The sequence below is a fragment of the Phocoena phocoena genome, chromosome 1, assembly GCF_963924675.1.
Source record: "Phocoena phocoena chromosome 1, mPhoPho1.1, whole genome shotgun sequence".
NCBI classification, from domain to species: Eukaryota; Metazoa; Chordata; class Mammalia; order Artiodactyla; family Phocoenidae; genus Phocoena; species Phocoena phocoena.
This window is the reverse complement of record NC_089219.1, coordinates 164,703,795-164,728,596: the sequence shown is the minus strand read 5'-3', so window position 1 is coordinate 164,728,596 and position 24,802 is coordinate 164,703,795. Positions and strand designations below refer to the sequence as shown.

At 41.4% G+C, this 24,802-nt stretch overlaps 1 pseudogene; it reads left to right on the top strand.

The window, feature by feature from the left end:
* Positions 1-3,004: 3,004 nt before the first annotated feature.
* Positions 3,005-24,802, top strand: part of LOC136118534 (polyadenylate-binding protein 4-like) — a 57,135-nt pseudogene continuing 35,337 nt past the window's right edge.

The following is a 24,802-nucleotide window of genomic DNA, read 5'->3' as shown; positions in this document are numbered from 1 at the left end:
AAAATTTTAATTCTTAAATTTTCTTACTGTTACCTATAGTCTTAATAGAAAAATAAATCAGAGGTATCATGAAACGGAATAAAACAATTTCAAAATGACATAAAAAATTTTGTTTTTACCCTCTGATAAACTGCTTTACATTCTTGGGTTTTGGTTTCTTTAGGAGGAAAATGATGGGTACGTGATTGCTCCAACATGCCGCGATTCCTCACACAAGATCATATAATACAAACCTAACGTAGGCGGTCCCGGCTTCTTGCAAACTTGCATTTCACTTATTCACTTGTTTAGCTCTGCATATATATAGTATAAATAAATTAATTTAAAAATATCTATTACAGACTTATTGTACTTGACCAATTTATAAGCTTCAGCCTCTAAGTTCAGCCTCTACTTTACCAGTTTTCTGGTTTCTCTTAGCAAACTGAGTCAGCATTTCATCTTACCATCATTATATCCCCATCTAGTGGTAGGAAAAGACAATTGCAAGTCTATAAATTTTTCTCCCTGCGTTCTTGGTCCTCAGGAAAAATGAGTAAAGTATAAATGAATGAGGATGAACTGAGGATGAATATGCCAAACCAATTCATGATTTGAGTTCTTAGTTGGCTCTTGAAATAAAATTACAAATATAGATTGAAGAATTGGATGAATTTTTTAGGCTGGAAGTATATCACACACTAAAGTTCTGAATTGAGAAGAAAGTAAGTTTGGCATTCTTGGGCCAAGAAAACAATTGTCTGGGTAGAGTGGAAGGTCCCTGTCGGGCAACTGGGAAAGGCTAATGTCATGACTGGTAGGGACCTGGAACGGTGGGCAGGAGAGTTTAGTTCTGACACGATGGTTTCCTAGGATGGCAAATCTCTCTGTTACTGAATCAGCAGCGTGCGTTAGTGGGGTCCCCAATAACATTCTCAAAAACAGTGTGAACCTGAATTCTTTCTCTCTGGGCTTAGAGACAACTGACTGGTGTTTTTCTTAATGGCTCTCATAGAGCTGTCATCCTCCTTCCTGATTTTGGGGAGGCTGTGTGGTAGGGGGGTTAAATGTGTGAGTTTGGGAATCAGATAAGTCACCTTGTGTTCTTGAGAAAGGTATTAACTTCCGTTTTCTCATTTGTAAAATTGCAGGAGGGTGCTGGGTGCAGGCAGGGGTAATACGTACTCCATAGGGTTGATATGAAGATTAAATGATGTAGCGTGTGCAGAGAACCTAGTATAATGCCTGGTACGAGATAGGTGCCCAATAAGCAAACTCATTATTAGTGCCTTTCTTTCACCCTCATGGATCACTTTATTTCCCTCCCTTCTGTACCTTTGAGTTGCTAATTTTTACTGAGATCTCTTTTGTGTCATACTTGTGTGAGAGGATGTTAAACACAACTGTTCCTCTGGTCTTAAAGCTTTAGCAGAAGCACCGGAAGCCAAGAATAACAGGTGCAACACTACAAACACAGCGACTATGAAACCAGCTGTGGCCCTTTGCTCATCAGCCACCAAGCAGGTCCATGAGAAAAGGCCTAGAATTCACTGGGTGGTTCAAGAGGCCAGTAGAGGGCTGCCAGTATGCCGGGTGCCACCACCTGTCCCACCCACGGGGGCTGAGGAGGGAGGGCTTTCCCTTCTCCTTAAGCCAAAGAGAAAGGAGCCACCTAGAGAAAACTCCCCTGGAGAGTGTGACATGGGTTCTCTGAAGTTTGAACAGCCAGCTGTGAGTCACCTGAAAAGAACTTTTTCCAAGAAGACATTCTGCCAGGATGAGGCACCTACAGCAGGAAAGGGCTGGAGATACTTTGTTGCAAACAGAACCTGGGCTGCTGATGGGTGCAAAGAGCTTGTTAACAGTCAGCCAGAGGACAACCGGCACCAGGGGACTGTGGTCTCCAGGAAGGGGGCTCTTGCAGGAACCCCTAAAAGTCCCCGGCTACACCCAGAGGGTCTTTCTGTTCCTCAGCTCCCTTCCAACCCCATTAATCACTCTGGAGGGGCCCTACAATTCAGCTCACGAATGAGGTAGAGAGTGAGAAAAAGAAAAGTCCAACTCCCAGAGTGTCCTGGGTGGCTGGGAGAGGGGAAGAAACTTTAAATTGAATGAGTGTGGAGTTTTGATATTAGACTGGACTGAGCATATTATTACCTTAAACCTATTGTTACTGGAGAGTAACTGAAAAAGCTTTGGTCTCAACCCAAGATCTAATCCAGGGGACAGGTGGGGTGGTAGGGCTGATGGATTCCTAGAGACAGGTTTAAAGGGAGTGTTTGCCCTTGGTGCACAGCTCATGTGATAAGCTGGTAGCAGACTGAGCCCAGACTTGTTAGCTTTGTTCTGGGTTTAGGATTGGCTCTTATCCCAGGAGGACTATGGTGACCTGATTCTGTTATGATAACATAAATCTTCATGTATCAGAATTGTTGTCCACAATCCTGCCTGGAAATGTAAAGATGAACAGACTTGATTATTCATTGATATTTTGGGAGCCTGCAAGGCAGTTAATACAACAGAAAAAAAAGGCTTTGGGCATGTCAGTCTTAGCTCAAATCCAGCCCCATTAGCTCCCATCTGCATACTATGTGCATAACACTTAACTTCCCTGAACCTTGGTTTCTTCACCTGTACAATGGGTATTATCCCTGGGTACCCTGGAAGAGTTATGAAGTGTCAATGAAGTAATGGATTCAAGCAGTGCAGTGCCTAACTTGGTACCATCAGTAAGTGTGGCTGCTGTCACTCTGTTCGGGGCAGGAGTGAAACACTGTGGGTGACAGAATAATGCACAGTCTCTGTCTTCAAAGAGCTTCTATTCTGGGAATGGGGTAGATTGAATGTGTGCCTATGGAACTCGTGCTGCCAGTCTTTGATGAGGGCTACATATTTACCAAGGTTTTCACTGATTTCTTTATAGACAAGATGATTAATTAGGGTTGGATGTCAGGATTGTTTGGTGAATTTGCAGCTGAATAAAAGGCTAAATCCAAAGAATCTTTAATTAATGGGTGTGATGCAAATGGCAGAAGTGGGCAAGAATGACCTTGGGAATTCCCTCTACTTTGTCTGGACAACAATCCAGCTGGGATTTGGGGCACCTTTTCTCCAGTGGGAAGTGCTCCTGGCATCCTCCCATGAGGAGATGGGGCTGCAGCATCCCATGGGTCTGAGGTCTGCAGGTGCTGGTTGTCTGCTTCTGCAGGGAGCTCCTAAGAACAGCTGGCACCCAAATCCAGACTGCCAGGTGACCAATAAGGTTATTTTCAGACTTGCCCTGAAAGAAGGGAAAGCAGTTTGGGACCAGGTCCCTGCCCTGGAACACAAAACCACATGGTGAGGTCAATGCCCTGACCCCACCCCCCTCTCATAAAGAACAATGGGAGGAAGAAAGACCTATACTTTCTTTTTCTTGCTGACCCTCATTTTGTATGTTTCCTCCTATTTCTAGCAAAGTCCATTCTTTACCCTATCTGTATTTTACTATGAAATTCACCCAAAACCCTGGAACATGACTGAAAGAAACTGCCTCACATGACAATGGGTTAGTTTTAACCAGATAGGGGGTTTCTTACCATCTACCACTAGAACAATGCTCTGCTAAGTGGTGTGACCTAGGTAAAGATGTAGAAGGCAAGCTGCTCAGATCTCTAGGGGATATGAAGCCGGGGGAAGGATGGGTAGAGATAGAAAATACCTGGACGGCAAAGTCAGAATTCTAAATGATCTCAACAAATACACTAAAGAGAAAGTACAACAAGGTCAAATATAAATTTATTTAGGTTAAAAATATTATAAAGTATAAATGAGAGAACTCATCTTAATAGAGGTTCATGTGAAAAATACCTGAAAGTTTAGTAGACCCAAGCTCCAAATGAGCCAATAGTATAATGCAGTTGACAAAGAAGCTAATTCAATCTCGGGTGCTGGGAAGAACAGGAACAGTTAGTTCCCCAAGTTCACTGGCTGGCCCAGATCCGGAATACCCTACACTGTTCTGGGAGCCATGTTTTATAAAGGCCAGTGAGAACCTGATGTAGAGTAAGAATAATAGTGTAGGATCTTACGAAGAAATGTTTGAAGAACTGAAGACATTTAGTTTGAAGAAGGCAAGATTTCATTACCACATAATGGCTTTCTTAAAAAATTTGAAGGGCTATTATCCAACCACTCAATAAACCATCCATGGTTATACTGAAGAAAAAAGTAGATTTTTTTTTTTCATGGAGCAGAACTAGTACAAATTGGTGAAAGTCATAGGAAAATGATTGTCAGAGCCAAACACAAAACAAAATAAAAAACAAACAAAAACTCAGACATTTACTTTTCCAAAAATGTGACAAGCTTCTTCACAGAGGGGTGCTCTCCCCAGTGGCGAGGTCATGAAAGCAGAGCATGGGGCCTGGGCCTCACAGAGGAGAGTCCGGGAAGGGTGGTCTCTGAGCTGTGCCAAGTGCTTTTGTGGCAGAGACTGCTAGTTGCCTGCCCAATGTACATTCTCCCTTTCTTTTTAAAATACAGAACCATGATTCTATATGAGGCAGCAATATACCCGGCCAAAAATTATATTTCCCAATCCCTTCCAGTTAAGTGGGGTCCCATATCTAAGTTCAGGACAAAGAGCTGTGAGTGGAAGCATTTTGTGGGACTTCTGGGAAGGATCATTAAGGAGAATTGATTATCTGGGAAGTACACTTTTTTTCCCTTTCTCCTTTCTGCTGCTTGGAGTATAGATGCAATGGCTGGCACTCCAGCAGCCGTATTGAACCATGATATGACATTTAGTATAGAAGGCCAGGATGGTAGCACAGAAAGGTAAAAAGAACATGAGTAACTGATGATGACAGAGCTGATGTTCAGTACATATCTATTAAGTGTTTATTATGCTCCAGGGAATGTTCTAGGCACTTGGTGAACAAAACATAGTGTCTGCCCTCATAGATCCTAAACAAGTGAGGGAGCCTGGGATGCTTGCTACATTATACAAACTCTGGTGGGTAGGGAGGCACTTACATGGAATGAAATGGGGCCCTCTGAAGTTGTACAAAGGGGTAGTCCTTATGAGAACTTACATGGTAGTAGTATACTTATAATCTTGATTAGATAGATAAGAACACTGAGATGTACAGATATTCAGTTATTTCCCAAGATTACTCAAAGAATGATCAGGTTGGAATTCAACCCTAAGTGTGACTCCAAGCTCACTTTCTTAACAATTTATCTCAACTTGTTCATGGGCGGTAGGAGAAGGGTAGGAGCACACTCAGAGAAACAGAAAGAGAACCAGGAGAATGTGACATTTTAGAAGAGAAGGGGGCAGAGAATTACAAGAAAGAGGAGGGGTAAAGAGAAGTTAAGGAAGATGAGGACTGATAACAAGCAACAGGATTTAGAGAGTACTCATTCTTGACCTTTAAGAGATCAATTTTAGTAAGAATATTCCTAGCTTACTTTAATTCTCTCAACTACAGTCTTTTTCGTCCCATAACTGGTTTACAAAATCTTTCATTCTTACATGTCTATTATTGAGATTTATGTTAAAAATAGATTTCAGCAATTGTTCAGTAGTATAATTATTTCTATGACATCAGTAGTACGTCCAGTACCAATTTCTTCTGTTGTCAGTCTACCAAATGCCACCAAGAATTACACATTGTGCAGTGGTGGCAGGTGTTTTGCAGGCATTTAAGTATAGAACTGGGATGTTTTTCACAAACAACTTCTTAAATTCACATCCATGGACCTGAAAGGTGTTTGTGCAACATATGCTTCTTTTTCTTCAACTGTAGAGTAAGAAATAGCATTGTCAAGATCACTACTGAGAAGTACACATTCTCATTTTATTTCTGGGGGTATGGAGATTACATTTCTAAAAATGTTTCCGCCTATGAATTTGTCTTCACAGTTCAGAAGAAAAGTGCCCTTTTGATTGTCAAGGAACTGTGGTAGGTTATAAACGTCCCCAGAAACTCTTAAGCTTTGAAAGATATTTCCTAAAATAGTTTGAATTTGAAAGATAAAATGGAAGGAGAGGAAAGGTAAGTCATAAATTATCTGCTACTGTTCTTCAACCCCATCATGTCTTCTCCCATGCTTCTCACTGTTTTCCTCACCTCTGTATGCTGACCTTAGCTGATGAAAAAAGGGAAAGTTTATTTCCATACGCAGCAATGAAAATGAAAGTTCTTCAGAATAGCAGGGGTTAATGCCATGAAGTATTTCTTGGAAGACAAAGACAACGATTATTCTGGGTTTGATGAATAAGGAGCAGAGCAGTGTTAATAACATGCCATGAGCCCAGGAGATAACAAACGAGTAAGTGTGGAAAGAGATACTTGTTTTCTTCTGAAAGGCTTGTGAAACGGCTGTGTTATGTAAATGTGCCCTTTGGGTGTATAATAGACATGGACAGTGAGATAAACTCTGCTCTGAGAATGGAACCCACGTCAGACTTCCTTTCCGGCTGTGATTACTTCCCACAATGATGATTGATTTGGTAGAGTCTAGGTGGGGATAAGTTGATCAAACCAGGAGTGAAAAGTATTATTGAGACACTGGCCTTTGCCACTGCACATGTGCTTGCGGTCAGCCACTGTCAATACACAGACAACCAGCCCTTGCAGCCAAACGTGCATGCCTCTGGCTTCAGCCACCACTGTCAATTGCCCTGGTCCCTTGCCACTGGACCTGGAGGTGCCACCGAAGACTCCAACAGCCTTTGTAGCCACTGTGGACTCCCCATAGTTCTTGCCACCAAGGACCATGCCAAAGATCACAATGTCATGGACAACAGCTGCCTGAGCTGACAAGATGCCATGCCCCTCCATGGACCTGGCACCACCACATGCCCCCACGCTTGCCACACCTCGCCACTAAACCTGGGGCCAGTATGCACTCCAGCATGTCCATACCCTTTACCCTGCAAGTCAAGTTCTTTCCTTACTGAAATCGGTCCATAACATCTGGAAGAGGTGACTGCATCTTCAAAGGCAGACACCTATGTTAGGTTATTGAGTCATGAGGAATCAAGGAAATATAACACCACCAAAGGAGCACAACAAACTAGTAACTGACCCCAAAGAAATGAAGATCCACAAATTGCCTGAAAAAGAATTTAGAACAATTCAAAAGAAGCTCAGGGAGCTACGAGAAAACACAGACAAAAAATTTAACAAAATGAGGAAAACAACACAAGAACTAAACGAAGAGTTCAACAAAGAGATAGAAAACAAAAAAGAACCAAACAGAAAGTGTGGCACTGAAGAATACAATGACTGAACTATAAAAACAAAAAAAAAAAGGAGTGGAGAGCTTCAACTATAGAACAGATCAGGCAGAATACAGATTCAATGAACTCTAGGACATAGCACCTGAAATTATCCAACCAGAAGAGAAAAAAGAATGAAAAGGGATGAAGAAAGCCTATGAGACTTAGGGGACACCATCAAGTGAGACCACATTTGCATTACAGGAGTCCCAGAAGAAGAAGAGAGAGAAAAAGGCAGAAAGCTATTTAAAGAAATGATGGCTGAGAATTTCCTAAATCTGGGGAGAGATATAGACATCCAGGTACATGAGGGTTAAAGCTCCCCAATCAGTGTCAACCCAAAAAAGACTTTACTGAGATATATTTTTTAAAAATATTTATTTATTTCATTTATTTTGGCTGTGATGGGTCTTAGTTGTGGCTGGCGGGATCTTCACTGTGGCATGTGGGAATCTTTAGTTGTGGTATGCATGCAAGATCTAGTTCCCCAACCAAAACTATCAACAATCAAAGAGAAAGAGAGGGCTTCCCTGGTGGCGCAGTGGTTGAGAGTACGCCTGCCGATGCAGGGGACATGGGTTCGTGCCCCAGTCCGGGAAGATGCCACATGCAGCGGAGCGGCTGGGCCTGTGAGCCATGGCCACTGAGCCTGCGCATCCGGAGCCTGTGCTCCGCAATGGGGGAGGCCGCAACAGTGAGAGGCCTGCATACCGCAAAAAAAAAAAAAAAAGAGAGAAAGAGAGAATCTTGAAAGCAGCAGGAGAAAAATTCATCACATACAATGGAACCTCCATAAGGTTATCAGGGGACTTCTCAGCAGAAACCTTGCAGGCCAGGAGAGTGAGTAGGATGATATATTCAAAATGCTGGGAAAAAAAAACCCTGCCTAGTTACATCTACAGTTCTGTTTCATTTTTTAAAGTTGTGAGTAAATAATCAAGCTTTGAAAGAGAAACACTGTACTATTTCAGTCATTTCCCTAATGACTCCATGTGAGCAATCTCATTTAATCTTCAGGACAACCCCGTTATTATCCTCATTTATCCATGTATTCAGAAGAACCGAGGGGTGGAGACTTTAAATATCTTCCCCATCGTCCCAGAACTGTAATTATCTGAGACTTCAGAGCCCATGCATTCAACCATTCAGAGCTAGTTTCAAACCCAGGCCTGTCTGAGACCTTCAATCCTACACTATCTAGATTTTTTTCTTGGGATATGGAAAGAAGGGATGCTTTGGGCTTGAATAGGATTCTGGAGATAGTCTCAAGGCTTGATAATTTTGCTGGGGCCTTATGCTATATACCTTTTTTCTGTTGGGAATTAAATAATCAATCTTAGGGAAAAAATGATGACTTTTCTTCAGTGAGAAATTCAGCCACAACTTTATGTCATATTTATGAGAAAGGGCTACAAGGTAAGTTAATACCAGCTTGAATGCACTTTGGACTATTTGTTACCAGAGTCAGAGAAATAAACTTCATTTTTCAGTGTGTTTCCCAAGATGTGGGCATAGTAGATTAGCACCCACCAGGCACCCTTGTACAGGGAGGGTAAGAAACAATATTGGAAAAAATCAAGGATTCTCATGAATAGATCTTGGTAGACTGTGTTTCTGCTAGCAGAGGCGCCTGAGTAGAGATCCCCATCAGTAGCTCCGTACAACTTCAGAGCCAAACTGGTGGCCCCATCTAGTTGCAGAGCTCAGTTGGCAGTTCTGCCTGATTTGGGTCTCCAGCCAGCGGCCTGACCAGGCCATGGAGTCCATCCTAGAGCCCTGCCTGGATAGGAAGGCAAGTCATCAACCCAGCCCACCAGCTGAGCATAGCCTCCAGCCCTGCCAAATGAGAAAGCCTGGCCAGGCACTGGGCAGCAGTGGAGCACATACTACAGCCCAAGGAAGCAAGCCAGCAGCCCTGCTCGACTGCTGAGAAAGGCAGAAGGAGGAGACCACTTCCTCAAATGCACAGATGGCAACATAAGTATATAAGGATCACCGAGAATCAGGTAAACGTGACACCACCAAAAAAACCGAATCTATCCAATAACTGACCCTAAGGAAATGGAGATCTATGAACAGTCTGATAATGCATTCAGAATAATCCTCTTAAAGAAATTCAGTGAATTACAAGAAAACACAGATAGACAACTAAACTAGATTAGGAAAACAAAGCATACACAAAATGAAAATTTCAACAAAGAAATAGAAACCATTAAAGAAAACCCACAGAAATCCTAGAGCTGAAAAATAACGACTAAACTGAAGGATTCAATAGAGATCTTTGTTAGCAGATTCAACCAAGCAGAAGAGGAATCAGTGAACTTAAAGACAGATCGTTTGAAATTATCCAGTCAGAGGAGCAAAAAGAAAAATGAAAATGAAAAATTGTGAAGAAAGCGTATGTGAATTACAGGACACCAGCAAGAAAAAGAAATCTATGAATTATTGGAGTTCCAGAAGAAGAGAGGGAGATATCATCTGTTAGAATCACTATTATCAAAAGGACAAGAGATATAAGTCAGACACAGAAATACAAATATTGCATGATCTCATATGTGGAATCTAAAAAAAAAAAAAAAAGTGAAACTCATAGTAACAGAGAGTAGAATGACAGTTACTATATGTCTAGGAGTGAAGGAAAGGGGAGATACTGATCAAAGGGTACAAACTTTCAGTTGTAAGATGTATAAACTTTTGGAGACCGAATGTACAGCATGGTGACTGTAGTTAATAATAATATATCGTATACCTGAAATTTGCTTAGGGAGTAGATCTCAAGTGTTCTCACCAAACTCAAAAAAATGGTAACCATGGCTAGTGATGAATATGTTAACTAGTTAGATTGTGGTAATCATTTCACAATGTATACAATGTATCAAAATATCATGGTGTGCATCCTATGTATATACAATCTGTCAAAAAAAATAAATAACATTTTAAAGTGCTATTGAATTTAGAATGAAATTTTCTGGGATTTTGTTGTTGGTTTTCTTTTTATCATTTCAACCAGCAGGGTTACAGGTAAGTCTCTCTTTTACTAGCAAAGAGGAATATAACTAGCAAAGCCTGCTGTTGTTTAGCCTGCTGGCTGCTGCACTGGGAGGTGGGGTTCCTTTGCTATGAGGGCAGGTTTAATGAAAGGAGAAAGGGAGGAATAATAATCTCATGTCTTCTTTAAGCTGGACACTAGGTACATTGATGTACGTACCTCGTTTAATCTTCACGGCTCTGAGATATACATTATTAGATCCTCTCCATTTTTAGATTAATGACTGGAATATCAGAGAGGTTAATAATGTTCTTATGGTCACAATATTAGAGTTCAGCCAGAACTTAGTTATTTTCTCCTTACTTTTATTTTATTTTTTTATCTTTTTTATTATTTTATTTTTAATTTTATCTATTTATTTTTTTAACATCTTTATTGGAGTAAAATTGCTTTACAATGGTGTGTTAGTTTCTGCTTTATAACAAAGTGAATCAGCTATACGTATACATATACCCACATATCTCCTCCCTCTTGCGTCTCCCTCTCACCCTCCCTATCCCACCCCTCTAGGTGGACACAAAGCACCGAGCTGATCTCCCTATGCTGTGCGGCTGCTTCCCACTAGCTATCTATTTTACTTTTGGTAGTATATGTAAGCCCATGCCACTCTCTCACTTCATCCCAGCTTACCCTTCCCCCCGCCGTGTCCTCCAGTCCATTCTCTATGTCTACATCTTTTTTTTGTTTGTTATTTTTTTGTTTTTACGGTATGTGGGCCCCTCACTGTTGTGGCCTCTCCCGTTGTGGAGCACAGATGCTGTAATAGAGCTGCAATGAACATTGCAGTACATGACTCTTTTTGAATTATGGTTTTCTCAGGGTATATGCACAGTAGTGGGATTGCTGGGTCATATGGTAGCTCTATTTTTAGTTTTTTAAGGAGCCATACTGTTCTCCATAGCAGCTGTATCAACTTACATTCGCACAAATAGTGCAAGAGGGTTCCCTTTTCTCCACACCCTCTCCAGCATTTATTGTCTGTAGATTTTTTGATGATGGCCGTTATGAACAGTGTGACGTGATATCTCATTGTAGTTTTTTTTTTTTTTTTTCACGGTACGTGGGCCCCTCACTGTTGTGGCCTCTCCCGTTGTTGAGCACAGGCTCCGGATGCGCAGGCTCAGCTGCCATGGCTCATGGGCCCAGCCGCTCTGCGGCATGTGGGATCTTCCCGGACCGGGGCACGAACCCGTGTCCCCTGCATCGGCAGGCCGACTCTCAACCACTGCACCACCAGGGAAGCCCTCATTGTAGTTTTGATTTGCATTTCTCTAATGATTTAGTTATGTTGAGCACCCTTTCATGTGTTTGTTGGAAATCTGTGTATCTTCTTTAGAGAAATGTCTATTTAGGTCTTCTGCCCATATTTTGATTGGGTTTTTTGTTATTTTGAAATTGAGCTGCATGAGCTGCTTGTATATTTTGGAGATTAATCCTTTGTCAGTTGCTTCATTTGCAAAACTTTTCTCCCATTCTGAGGGTTGTCTTTTCGTTTTGTTTATAGTTTCCTTTGCTGTGCAAAACCTTTTAAGTTTCATTAGGTCCCATTTGTTTATTTTTATTTCCATTTCTCTAGGTGGTGGGTCAAAAAGGATCTTGCTGTGATTTATATCATAGAGTGTTCTGCCTATGTTTTCCTGTAAGAGTTTTAGAGTGTCTTGCATTACATTTAGGTCTTTAATCCATTTTGAGTTTTATTTTTGTGTATGGTGTTAGGGAGCATTCTAATTTCATTCTTTTACATGTAGCTGTGCAGTTTTCCCAGCACCACTTATTGAAGAGGCTCTCTTTTCTCCATTGTATATTCTTGCCTCCTTTATTAAAGATAAGGTGACCATATGTGCGTGGGTTTCTCTCTGGGTTTCTATCTTGTTCCGTTGGTCTATATTTCTGTTTTTGGACCAGTATCATACTGATTTGATTACTGTAGCTTTGTAATATAATCTGAAGTCCAGGAGCCTGATTCCTCCAGCTCCATGTTTCTTTCTGAAGATTGCTTTGGCTATTCAGGGTCTTTTGTGTTTTCATACAGATTGTGAAATTTTTTGTTCTAGTTCTGTGAAAAATGCCAGTGGTAGTTTGATAGGGATTGCATTGAATCTGTAGATTGCTTTGGGTAGTATAGTCATTTTCACAATGTTGATTCTTCCAATCCAAGAACATGGTATATCTGTCCATCTGTTTGTATCATCTTTAATTTCTTTCACCAGTGCCTTATAGTTTTCTGCATACAGGTCTTTTGTCTCCTTAGGTAGGTTTATTCCTAGGTATTTTATTCTTTTTGTTGCAGTGGTAATGGGAGTCTTTCCTTAACTTCTCTTTCAGATTTTTCGTCACTGGTGTATAGGAATGCAAGAGATTTCTGTGCATTAATTTTCTATCCTGCAACTTTACCAAATTCATTGATTAGCTCTAGTAGTTTTCTGGTAGCATCTTTAGGAGTCTTTATGTACAGTATCATGTCATCTGCAAACAGTGACAGTTTTGCTTCTTCTTTTCCAATTTGGATTCCTTTCATTTCTCTTTCTTCTCAGATTGCTGTGACTAAAACTTCCAAAACTATTTTGAATAATAGTGGTGAGAGTGGGCAAGCTTGTCTTGTTCCTGATCTTAGTGGAAATGTTTTCAGTTTTTCACCATTGAGAACAATGCTGGCTGTGGGTTTGTCATATGTGAACTTTATTATGTGGAGGTAAGTTTCCTCTATGCCTACTTTCTGGAGTGTTTCTATCATAAATGGGTGTTGAGTTTAGTCAAAAGCTTTTACTGCATCTGTTGAGATGATTATATGGTTTTTAATCCTTAAATTTGTTAAACTGGTGTACCACATTGATTGATTTGTTATATTGAAGAATCCTTGCATTCCTGGGATAAACCCCAGTTAATCATGTTGTATGATCCCTTTAATGTGCTGTTGGATTCTGTTTGCTAGTATTTTGTTGACGATTTTTGAATCTATGTTCAGCAGTGATATTGGCCTGTAGTTTTCTTTTTTTGTGACATCTTTGTCTGGTTTTGGTATCAGAGTGATGGTGGCCTCGTAGAATGAGTTTGGGAGTGTTCCTCTCTCTGCTATATTTTGGAAGAGTTTGAGAAGGATAGGTGTTAACTCTTCTCTAAATGTTTGATAGTATTTGCCTGTGAAGCCATCTGGTCCTGGGCTTTTGTTTGTTGGAAGATTTTTAATCACAGTTTCAATTTCAGTGCTTGTGATTGGTCTGTTTATATTTTCTACTTCTTCCTGGTTCAGTCTTGGAAGGTTGTGCCTTTCTAAGAATTTGTGCATTTCTCCCAGGTTGTCCATTTTATTGTCATAGAGTTGCTTGTAGTAATCTCTCATGATCTTTTGTATTTCTGCAGTGTCAGTTGTTACTTTCCTTTTCATTTCTATTTCTACTGATTTGTCTTCCTTTTTTTCACGATGAGTCTGGCTAATGGTTTATCAATTTTGTTTATCTTCTCAAAGAAACAGCTTTTAGTTTTATTGATCTTTGCTACCATTTCCTTCACTTCTTTCTCATTCATTTCTGATCTGATCTTTATGATTTCTTTCCTTTTGCTAACTTTGAGGTTTTTTTGTTCTTCTAATTGCTTTAGGTGTAAGGTTAGGTTGTTTATTTGAGATGCTTCTTGTTTCTTGAGGTAGGATTGTACTGCTATAAACTTCCCTGTTAGAACTGCTTTTGCTGCATCCCATAGGTTTTGGGTTGTCGTGTTTTCATTGTCATTTGTTTCTAGGCATTTTTTGCCTCTTTGCTTTCTTCAGTGACTCTTGGTTATATAGTAGTGTATTGTTTAGCCTCCATGTGTTTGTAATTTTTACAGATTTTTTCCTGTAATTTATATCTAGTCTCATAGCATTGTAGCTGGAAAAGATACTTGATATGATTTCAATTTTCTTAAATTAACCAAGGCTTGATTTGTGACGCAAGATATGATCTGTCCTGCAGAATGTTCCATGAGCACTTGAGAAGAAAGTGTATTCTGTTGTTTTTGGATGGAATGTCCTGTGAATATCAATTAACTCCATCTTGTTTAACGTATCATTTAAAGCTTGTTTTTCCTTATTTATTTTCATTTTGGATGATCTGTCCATTGGTCAAAGTGGGGTGTTAAAGTCCCCTACTATGATTGTGTTACCGTCGATTTCCCATTTTATGGTTGTTAGCATTTGCCTTATGCATTGAGGTGCTCTATGTTGGGCGCATCAATATTTACAATTGTTTTATCTTTTTCTTGGATTGATCCCTTGTTCATTATTCAGTGTCTTTCTCTGTCTCTTGTAATAGTGTTTATTTTAAGGTCTATTTTGTCTAATATGAGAATTGCTACCCCAGCTTTCTTTTGATTTCCGTTTGCAAGGAGTATCTTTTTCCATCCCCTCACGTTCAGTCTGTATGTGTCCCTAGGTATGAAGTGGGTCTCTTGTAGACAGCATATGTATGAGCCTTGTTTTTGTATCCATTCAGCCAGTCTATGTCTTTTGGTTGGAGCGTTTAATCCATTTACATTTAAGGTAATTATTGATATGTATGTTCCTATCACCATTTTCTTAATCGTTTTGGGTTTGTTATTGTAGGTCTTTTCCTTCTCTTGTGTTTCCTGCCGAGAGAAGTTCCTTTAGCATTTGTTGTAAAACTGGTTTGGTGGTGCTGAATTCTCTTAGCTATTTCTTGTCTGTAAAGGTTTTAATTTCTCTGTCAAATCTGAATGAGGTCCTTGCTGGGTAGAGTAATCTTGGTTGTAGGTTTTTTCCCTTTCATCACTTTAAATATGTCCTTCCACTCCCTTCTGGCTTGCAGAGTTTCTGCTGAAAGGTCAGCTGTTAACCTTATGGGGATTCCCTTGTATGTTATTTGTTGCTTTTCCCTTGATGCTTTTAATATTTTTCCTTTGTATTTAATGTTTGATAGTTTGAATAATATGTGTCTTGGCGTGTTTCTTCTTTGATTTATCCTTTATATGACTCTCTGTGCTTCCTGGACTTGATTGGCTATTTCCTTACCCATAGTAAGGAAGTTTTCAACTATAATCTCTTCAAATATTTTCTCAGTCCCTTGTTTTTTTCTCTTCTGGGACCTTTATAATTTGAATGTTCATTTGTTTAATGTTGTCCCAGAGGTCTCTGAAACTGTCCTCAATTCTTTTCATTCTTTTTTCTTTATTCTGGTCTGTGATAGTTATTTCCACGATTTCATCTTCCAGGTCACTTATCCGTTCTTCTGCCTCAGTTATTCTGCTATTGATTCCTTCTAGAGAATTTTTAATTTCATTGCTTGTGTTGTTCATCATTGTTTGTTTGCTCTTTAGTTCTTCCATGTCTTTGTTAAACGTTTCTTGTATTTTCTCCATTCTGTTTCCAAGATTTTAGATCATCTTTACTATCATTACTCTGAATACTTTTTTAGGTAGGCTGCCTATTTTCTCTTCATTTGTTTGGTCTGGTGGGTTTTTACCTTGTTCCTTTATCTGCTGTGTGTTTCTCTGTCTTTTCATTTTGCTTAGCTTACTGTGTTTGGGGTCTCTGTTTCGCAGGCTGCAGGTTTGTACTTCCCGTTGTTTCTGGTGTCTGCCTCCAGTGGGTAAGTTTGGTTCTGCCTCCAGTGGGTAAGGTTGGTTTTGTAGGCTTCCTGGTGGAGGGGACTGGTGCCTGTGTTCTGGTGGATGAGGCTGGATCTTGTCTTTCTAGTGGGTAGTACTGTGCCCAATGGTGTGTTGGGGTATCTGTGAACTTATTATGATTTCAGCCAGCCTCTCTGTTAATGGGTGGGGTTGTGTTCTTGTTTTGCTATTTGTTTGGCGTAGAGGGTGCGGCACTGTATCTTGCTGGTTGTTTAGTGGAGCTGGGTCTTCACATTGAGATGTAGATATCTGTGAGATCTTTTGCCATTTGATATTACGTGGGGCCGGTCGGTGGTCTCTGGTGGACCAATGTCCTGAACTCGGCTCTCCCACCCAAAGGCTCCAGCCTGACAGCTGGCTGGAGCACCAAGACCCTGTCAGCCACTTGGCTCAGAAGAAAAGGGAGAAAAAGAAAGATAAATAAAGTAAAGTAAAATAAAAGTATTAAAATTTTAAAAATTATTAAAAAAATAAAAAAGCAATAAAAGAAAAGAAAGAAGAGAACAACCAAACCAAAAAAGAAATCCACCAATGATAACAAGTGTTAAAAACTATACAAAACACACACACACAAAACAGACAGACAGAACCACAGGACAAATGCTAAATCAAAGCTATACAAATAAAATCATACAAAGAAGCATACATATACACACTCAGAAGAGAGAAAAAGGATAATATATATATATATATATAAAATAAAAAATAAAGAGGAAGAGAGCAACCAAATCAATATATGAATATACCAGTGATAATAAGCTCTAAATACTAAACTAATATAAACAAAAAGCCAGAAACAAATTAGTTGCAGAAAGCAAACCCCAAGTCTACAGTTGCTCCCAAAGTCCCCTGCCTCAATTTTGGGATTATTTATTGTCTACTCAGGTATTCCACAGATGCAGGGTACATCAAGGTGATTGTGGAGATTTAATCCGCTGCTCCTGAGGTTGCTGGGAGAGATTTCCCTTTCTCTGTTCGCACAGCTCCTGGGGTTCAGCTTTGGATTTGGCCCTGCCTCTGTGTGTAGATCCCCTGAGGGCATATCTTCTTCGCTCAGACAGGACGGGGTTAAAGGAGCTGCTGATTCGGGGGCTCTGGCTCACTCAGGCCGGGGGAAGGGAGAGAGGGGTACGGAGTGCGGGGCGAGCCTGCGGCGGCAGAGGCTGACGTTATGTTGCAACAGCCTGAGGCACGCCATGTATTCTCCCGGGGAAGCTCTCCCTGGATCACGGGACCCTGGCAGTGGCGGACTGCGCTAGCTCCTGGGAGGGGAGGGGAGGTTAGTGACCTGTGCTTGCACACAGGCTTCTTGGTGGCAGCAGCAGCAGCCTTAAGGTTTCATGCCCGTCTCTGGGGTCCGCGCTGGTAGCCATGGCTCGCGCCCGTCTCTGGAGCTCGTTTAGGCGGTGCTCTGAATCCCCTCTCCTCGCGCACCCGGAAACAATTGTGTCTTGCCTCTTATGCAGGTCCAGACTTTTTCCCAGACTCCTTCCCGGCTAGCTGTGGTGCACTAGCTCCCTTCAGGCTGTGTTCACGCAGCCAACCCCAGTCCTCTCCCTGGGATCTGACCTCCAAAGCCCGAGCCTCAGCTCCCAGCCCCCACCCGCCCCGTCGGGTGAGCAGACAAGCCTCTCGGGCTGGTGAGTGCCGGTCGGCACTGATTCTCTGTGTGGGAATCTCTCCGCTTTGCCCTCTGCACCCCTGTTGTTGCACTCTCCTCCGTCGCTCCAAAGCTTCCCCCACCACCCCGCCCACCCGCCGTCTCCGCCAGTGAAGGGGCTTCCTAGTGTGTGGAAACCTTTCCTCCTTCACAGCTCCCTCCCAGAGGTGCAGGTCCCATCCCTATTCTTTTGTCTCTGTTTTTCCTTTTCTCTTTTGCCCTACCCAGGTACATGGGGAGTTTCTTGCCTTTTGGGAAGTCTGAGGTCTTCTGCCAGCATTGAGTAGGTGTTCTGTAGTTGTTCCACATGTAGATGTACTTTTGATGTATTTGTGGGAAGGAAGGTGAACTCCACGTCTTACTCCTCTGCCATCCTGAAGGTTCTCCTTACTTTTAAATTTGTTTTTCTGTTGGACCATGATATTGCCAGAAGACAGAGTAGTTTTTTTTTTTAACATCTTTATTGGGGTATAATTGCTTTACAATGGTGTGTTAGTTTCTGCTTTATAACAAAGTGAATCAGTTATACATATACATATGCTCCCATATCTCTTCCCTCTTGGGTCTCCCTCCCTCCCACCCTCCCTATCACACCCCTCCAGGCGGTCACAAAGCACCGAGCCGATATCCCTGTGCCATGAGCCTGCTTCCCACTAGCTATCTACCTTACGTTTGTTAGTGTATATATGTCCATGCCTCTCTCTCGCCCTCAAAGTAGTTTTAATAATGGGGAAGGTCTTATAGGTAAACTCAGACCAGAAAATATTTTTTATCTCACCTGCTGTTGCAGAAAAACTCCAACCCTTTCCCACTGCAGTAGCACAGAGGATATGGAAATTCACAACTCCTGCAGTACCAGCATGGCACTGCTTTTTTCAATAGCAATTAGGGACTGAAACCAAAATAGCAAGCACAGTGACAACACCATAGTTGAACTCACAGTAGTTGAAGTAAGATACCTGTTTAGGGAGAGCATGTGGAAAAGTGGCATCCTGGCTAGCATGCCCGGTCAGGACAAATGACTGGATCACATGGACACCAATGGCATATCCAGATTGGAGACCTGGTGGAGATCCAGACAGGGGACTTAGACTGGTGAACTGGGTTGACAGAAGAAGTGTCTCCAGGCAATGACAGAAACACCACTTCAGCGTCTCTTTTTTAAGGGCTCCAAAAGTCCATTTGCCAAATGTATTTTGCTAACTTTTAGAACGTTGCATATGAGTCGTTTGCAAAGAGTGATTTTGATTTCACACTTCTGTTGCATTTGAGAATACCCTCCAGTTATTCTCAGGAAGAGGTGACTGAATTGAGTGGACCCCATGACATTACAACTACAATGTCGTCCCTTACAGAACCAAGTCTGTTCAAGGTACTATCCTTCCCATTTCTGCGAATCAACTTTTGCTTAGACACATTTTCTGTGCAATGTGACCTGAAGGTTAAGTGACTTATCGGGAATGTCTCTCTATACTTTTACCCAAACTGTTCCCTTTCATCTGTAATTTCCTAACCCTTAAAAATTTTAATTTTTGCCTTTAAAATCTTAGTCGTCTTAAGGGCTTCCCTGGTGGCACGGTGGTTGAGAGTCCGCCTGCCGATGCGGGGGACACGGGTTCGTGCCCCGGTCCGGGAAGATCCCACATGCCGTGGAGCGGCTGGGTCCGTGAGCCATGGCCGCTGAGCCTACGCGTCCGGAGCCTGCGCTCTGCAACGAGAGAGGCCACCACAGTGAGAGGCCCGCGTACCGCGAAATAAAATAAAATAAAATCTTAGTCATCTTTTAAGACCCAGCTACCACTTCTAATCCACCTCATATAGATGTGCGCTTACCTTTCCTTCCACACACTGAGCACCTAATTATATACTGTAAGGGACCCCAACTGTCAAAGCATATCTGGAAAAATAGGCTTTCAATTTCCCTGGAAGGAAAAGCAGAGACAAGCAGCTCAAGAATGCCTAGCCATTAGCTCTGCTTGTCCCTGAATGTGGATATAGCTTCACTGATGCTGAGTTTTGTTCAAGAATTAGGAGATTCCAGAATTCCTTTCAGTGGATGTACATCTGTTTGTATTGGGTGGGCCAAAAAGTCTGTTTGGGGTTTTCTGTAAGCTATAAAATTTCTGAATTAGTAATGTGAACCCAGTGTAGAAAAAGGACATGGCTAGAGATTAGGCTTCTCTGATCCAGCAAGATTCCTTACATGGACCGCACACTTGTTAGGGAATTTGGGGACCAAAGACGTGCCATCAAGACAGGTTTCATCTACTGCTCTGTGGGACTGCTCATGTCAGCTGAATTGTTGTTTCCTTTTACAAATAAACTGAGAATTTAGTCTAACCGCTCTGTCTGTCTCTTTTTGTCTCACCACTTCCCACCTATTTATAAGTCACTGAAATGTTGCAGTTTGTGACTTTGTTACATTAACATTTGTTAGATAAAGCCTCTGGGTACCAGATGTGAGCCACAGTTCAATAGACGACCACAAAGGAGTTGAAGCAGAGAAGTGTGTTACTTACAGGTCCTGGAGGAGGTACATGGCACACCTGAGGGGCCACCTGGAGAGGTCAAGGCAGAGTGCAGGCAGAAATCACAGCAGGACCTGGGGCACGTGCCTTTATTAGGGTCTGTGGGTGGAGCGTTTTGAAGTTCCTGGGCTCGAGTCAGATTACTTAATTAAACCCAGAAGAGTGGGACTTTAGCAAGCTCCATGGGAGTCTTACCTAAGGGCCAGGTAAAGGGTAGAGAGCGAGAAGGCGGGGGAGACTGTTGATCACAGGGCTGCTGGGAAGTCATAACAGGAACTTATATTTGCTTGTGACTCTGTGGGCTGCAATCTAGGGCATGTGCTTTCAAGAGGGGGCTAGTATCAGTTAAAGGCTCTGCAGGCTGCTTGGCCAAACAAAATGGCTGCCGAGGTGGCAGTATCATGGAGTTACTTAGCTAAACTCTCAACACAAACCAAATCAGAAATTCAGTTTCTTCACTCAATGTCATATTCTTGAGGTCTATGACATAGATAGATGACACAGATGATGGATATAAAGAGAGTCCATTCCCTTTTAACTGCTGTATGACAGTTCATTGTGTGACTCTATCGTATTTTATTTATGCATTTCCCTCTGATGGACATTTAGGTTTGTTTCTACCTTTTTCCTAACGCAAACAATGCAGGAATCTGTATCCTCGTACAGATTTCCTGAGAATGGCTGTATTTTTGGTTCACCATCATTTATTTCCTCAGGCCTTGCTAAGCTTCCCTACAGTCAGCCTACTCTTTCCTACTGCGTCGACTTTGCACTTGGCTGTGTGCCTTGCTTTAGCCAATGGACCATATGCCATATCTGAGAAAAATATTTCAATGTATTTGTGTGATTTGGCTTTGCTTCCCTTGAGGTTCTGCCCTCTGTTATGAAACAACATGCCCCAGATAGTGGCTGCTCCTTTGGTGTAAGAGCCAGCATGAGAAGATACATGGAACCAAACCAAGCCCAGCCAAGTCCAGCCAGGCCCAGCTGAGCCCTCCAAGCCCAGTGGAACCACAGCCAACCCTCATGTTTCACCAGGAAGACAGTTGTCCATCGTTATAATCCACTGGAATTTGAAAATATTGGTTGCCGCAGCAAAAGCTAACAGTTGTGGGAGTAGGTACCTAAGAGTAAGCTGCTACCGTAATAAAACCCCCCAAATATGGCTTTGGCCTCAGGAGACCGCCATTGTGGCAATCTTTGTCATGTAGATCATTTGGGAAACTGTCAGAAATGTACTAAATGTTCTTGTGGCTTAGGGTAAAGAGATTTCAAGGCAGAATGTTTACAGTATGAGTATTAGTTGTCACTACCTGTATTAGATAAGGCACTAAAAGAAAGATACTAAGAAAATAATCAGCCTATTTGTTTTCAGGTATAATTTATCGATACGATAAAAATCCGTCCTTTTTAGTAAATGGTCTGGGAGTTTGGACAAATATATACAGTCATATGACTACCACCAAAATCAAGATATAGACCCCTTTGGAGTCAACCCCCTGCCCCCAGCTGTAGCCCTTAGAACTACTAATTTGTTTTCTGTCTCCGTAGTTTTTCCTTTTGCAGGAAGTCCACTAAATGGAATCATACAGTATGCAGCCTATGAGTCTGGCTTCTTTCACTTGGTATATGCATTTGAGATTCATCCATGTTGTTGCATATGTCAATAGCTTAGTTCTTTTTATTTCTGAGTATTATTTCACTGTATAGCTGTGCCATGTTTTAGCAGTTCACTTGTTGAAGGAGATTTGGGTTTTTTCCAATTCGGGGCAATTACAAATAAAGCTACTATAAATGTTTGCATACTGTTTTTTGTGTTAACTTATGTTTCTCTTTCTTTTGAGAAACATTTGGAAGTAAGATTGCTGGGTCTAATGATAAGTACATGTTTAACTTTATAAGACACTGCTAACCTGTTTCTAGAATGGTTATACATTTTACATTTCCAGGGTGTGAGAGTTCCTGTTGCTCTGCATTCTCTGTGGCACTTGGTATTGTCATTCTTTTCAGTTTTAGCCATCCCAACAGGTAAGTAATAGTATCTAACTGTGGTCTAAGTTTGCATTTCCCTAATGACTAATTATGTTGAACATCTTTTCCTGTGTTTATTTGCCAAACATGTCTTTTTGATGAAGTGTCTGTTCAAATCTTTTACCCATTAAAAAATTTTTTTATTATTATTTTTTTATTTTTTTGTGGTATGCGGGCCTCTCACTCTTATGGCCTCTCCCGTTGAGGAGCACAGGCTCCGGACGCGCAGGCTCAGCGGCCATGGCTCACGGGCCCAGCCGCTCTGCGGCATGTGGGATCTTCCTGGACCGGGGCACGAACCCGTATCCCCTGCATCGGCAGGCGGACTCTCAACCGCTGCGCCACCGGAGAAGCCCTGTTATTTGTTTTTTAATTACTGAGTTTTGAGAATTCTTTATATATTCTGGATACAAATCCATCACCACAAATGCAATTTACAAATATTTTCTCCCAGTCAGTAGCTTGTCTTTTCATTCTTTTAACAATGCTTCTTAATTTGGATAAAGTCAAATAGGTCTGTTTGAAAGCATGGGTTAAAGGAAGAAAACAAGAAAATTCAGATATTCTGAGATTTTCAGGGTTGAAAGAGACAACTGCTAAAGAGTCTCGAATTAAGACACAACCTGGGGGCAAAGACCAAATCAAAGGTATAGGTCTAAACTGTCCTCCAACAAATCGTTTCAGTTGAACAAAATGCTTCATGGAAAAAGACCAAGGGCATGGTTCCACAGAAGCATTATGAACCAAAGTTCCTATAATTAATTGAGAGAGTTAGGTCTCAGAAAGCACTGTGTATATGCCTATTGGCACAAGGCAACAGAAATCAAATAGATAGAAAAACAAGAAAGTTCTAAGAGAAATACTTTGTCAAAAATGCTACCACCCTGCATTAATAGAGCCGGTCACAGTTCAAGAGGTAAACTATCTTTGGACCCTCAACTTTCCACAGGCAGGGAGCAGGCCAAGAAAGCTGCTGAACTTCCAGGCAGGGCATATTCTCCAGTGATCTTTTCAGACATGGCCAAAGAGGATGATGGAAAAGGAAGGAAATCCCAGAGGACAGAGCTGAGAGCTTTGGAGGAAAATGACTGGAGACCTACTTCCAGGAATCAGAGTCAGGGCCCAATTAGGGAACATTCATTATCTATTTAGGATGATTTTTTTAAAAGGGTAAAATCATGACTCTCATACAGACATAAAATGAACACATGTTTAAAAAAATTTTTTAAAGCTCATTATTAATGAGGGAACCAGACGTATGTTGCAAAGAAGATCCTCCAAAAAGAGTCCAAAGAGCAGACATATTTATAGATCAGAAATGTGCAAATGGAGGAAAAAACTTGCTTCTTCCATAGTGGAAGAGGAAAGTCAAATGAACTTCCACTAGACAGAATTTTTTGCATGTCCACAGACAAGAATTATTCTGCATTATTATTAGTTATCTAAAATTTACAAGTGTAAGATAGCTCAAAGGCAATGAAAAACAGAGAACACGCACAGACTCAGAATCAGATTCATAAAGTAGAGGAGTATGCTCTAAACAATGCACACTTTTCCACTGAAGCGCACAGTTTTCCCTACAACCCTCAGGGTTTGCCCAACAGGATTTCAGAATTGCTTGGACCAATGACTAGGTGTTACGCCTTCTCTTGTTCTCCTTTTTAACTGGGAGAGTTTTATTGCAGCTATCCAATTCTACCGTTATGAATTGGAAGTGTGGGGGCCAGATAACTTGTCATTTTAGTTCATAGGTCTCCCGTGACTTGAGAGGAACTATATCTGAGCCTGAAGTAAGTCGCCAGGTCCTGGACTTTAAGCCCTATGTCTAATTGGATGAGAAATGAACATCTGACTGATCATTTGATGGTTGACTGTATCACTTTTATGATCTGAAACAAATAACATTGAAGTGTTCGTTTTAAAAATACAGTGGTGAGGTTCAAATGAAGGGAAGCCAACTTTCATGCAAGGTCTAAGAGCTGATTACAGGGCTGGCCATGGGAAATAGACAGAAAGGGGAATCTGGGAACCTGTGGGAGGTGAGCATGTGGAGAGGCAGTAGGGATGGAGAAAGCTCAGGAGCAGACGTGGGAACTAGTGGAGGGCAGGGTCCAGGACTGGTACCATGAACAGAATTGGCTCATCCAAAGATCTTTCCTCGGGACTACCAACACTAGATTGTGGGCACGTCTCTCAGGTGTAAAAGATACACTGTCTCAGATGCATGTTGTTTTGTCTAGACTTTTTGTTCATTCTTCACCTCCAGGGGCTAAAACACTACATTCTATTTCTTTTCATTTTTTTCGCCTTGCTGGATTACTCGGAATAAAAGGACAAGAATGTGTATCTTTTTTTTTTTTAAGATTTTTTTTTTGATGTGGACCATTTTTAAAGTCTTTATTGAATTTATTGTAATATTGCTTCTGTTTTATGTTTTGGTTTTTTGGCCACAAGTCATGTGGGATCTTAGCTCCCCGACCAGGGATCGAACCTGCACTCCCTGCATTGGGAGGCAAGGTCTTAATCACTGGACCACCAGGGAAGTCCCAAGGATGTGTATCTTTTCAAAAGTGAAAAGTATGTTTATCCAAGAGTTACAGAAGCACAAAAGTTTGCAGTAGCTTTATTTACAATAACTGGAAATAGCCCAGGAATCCATCAAC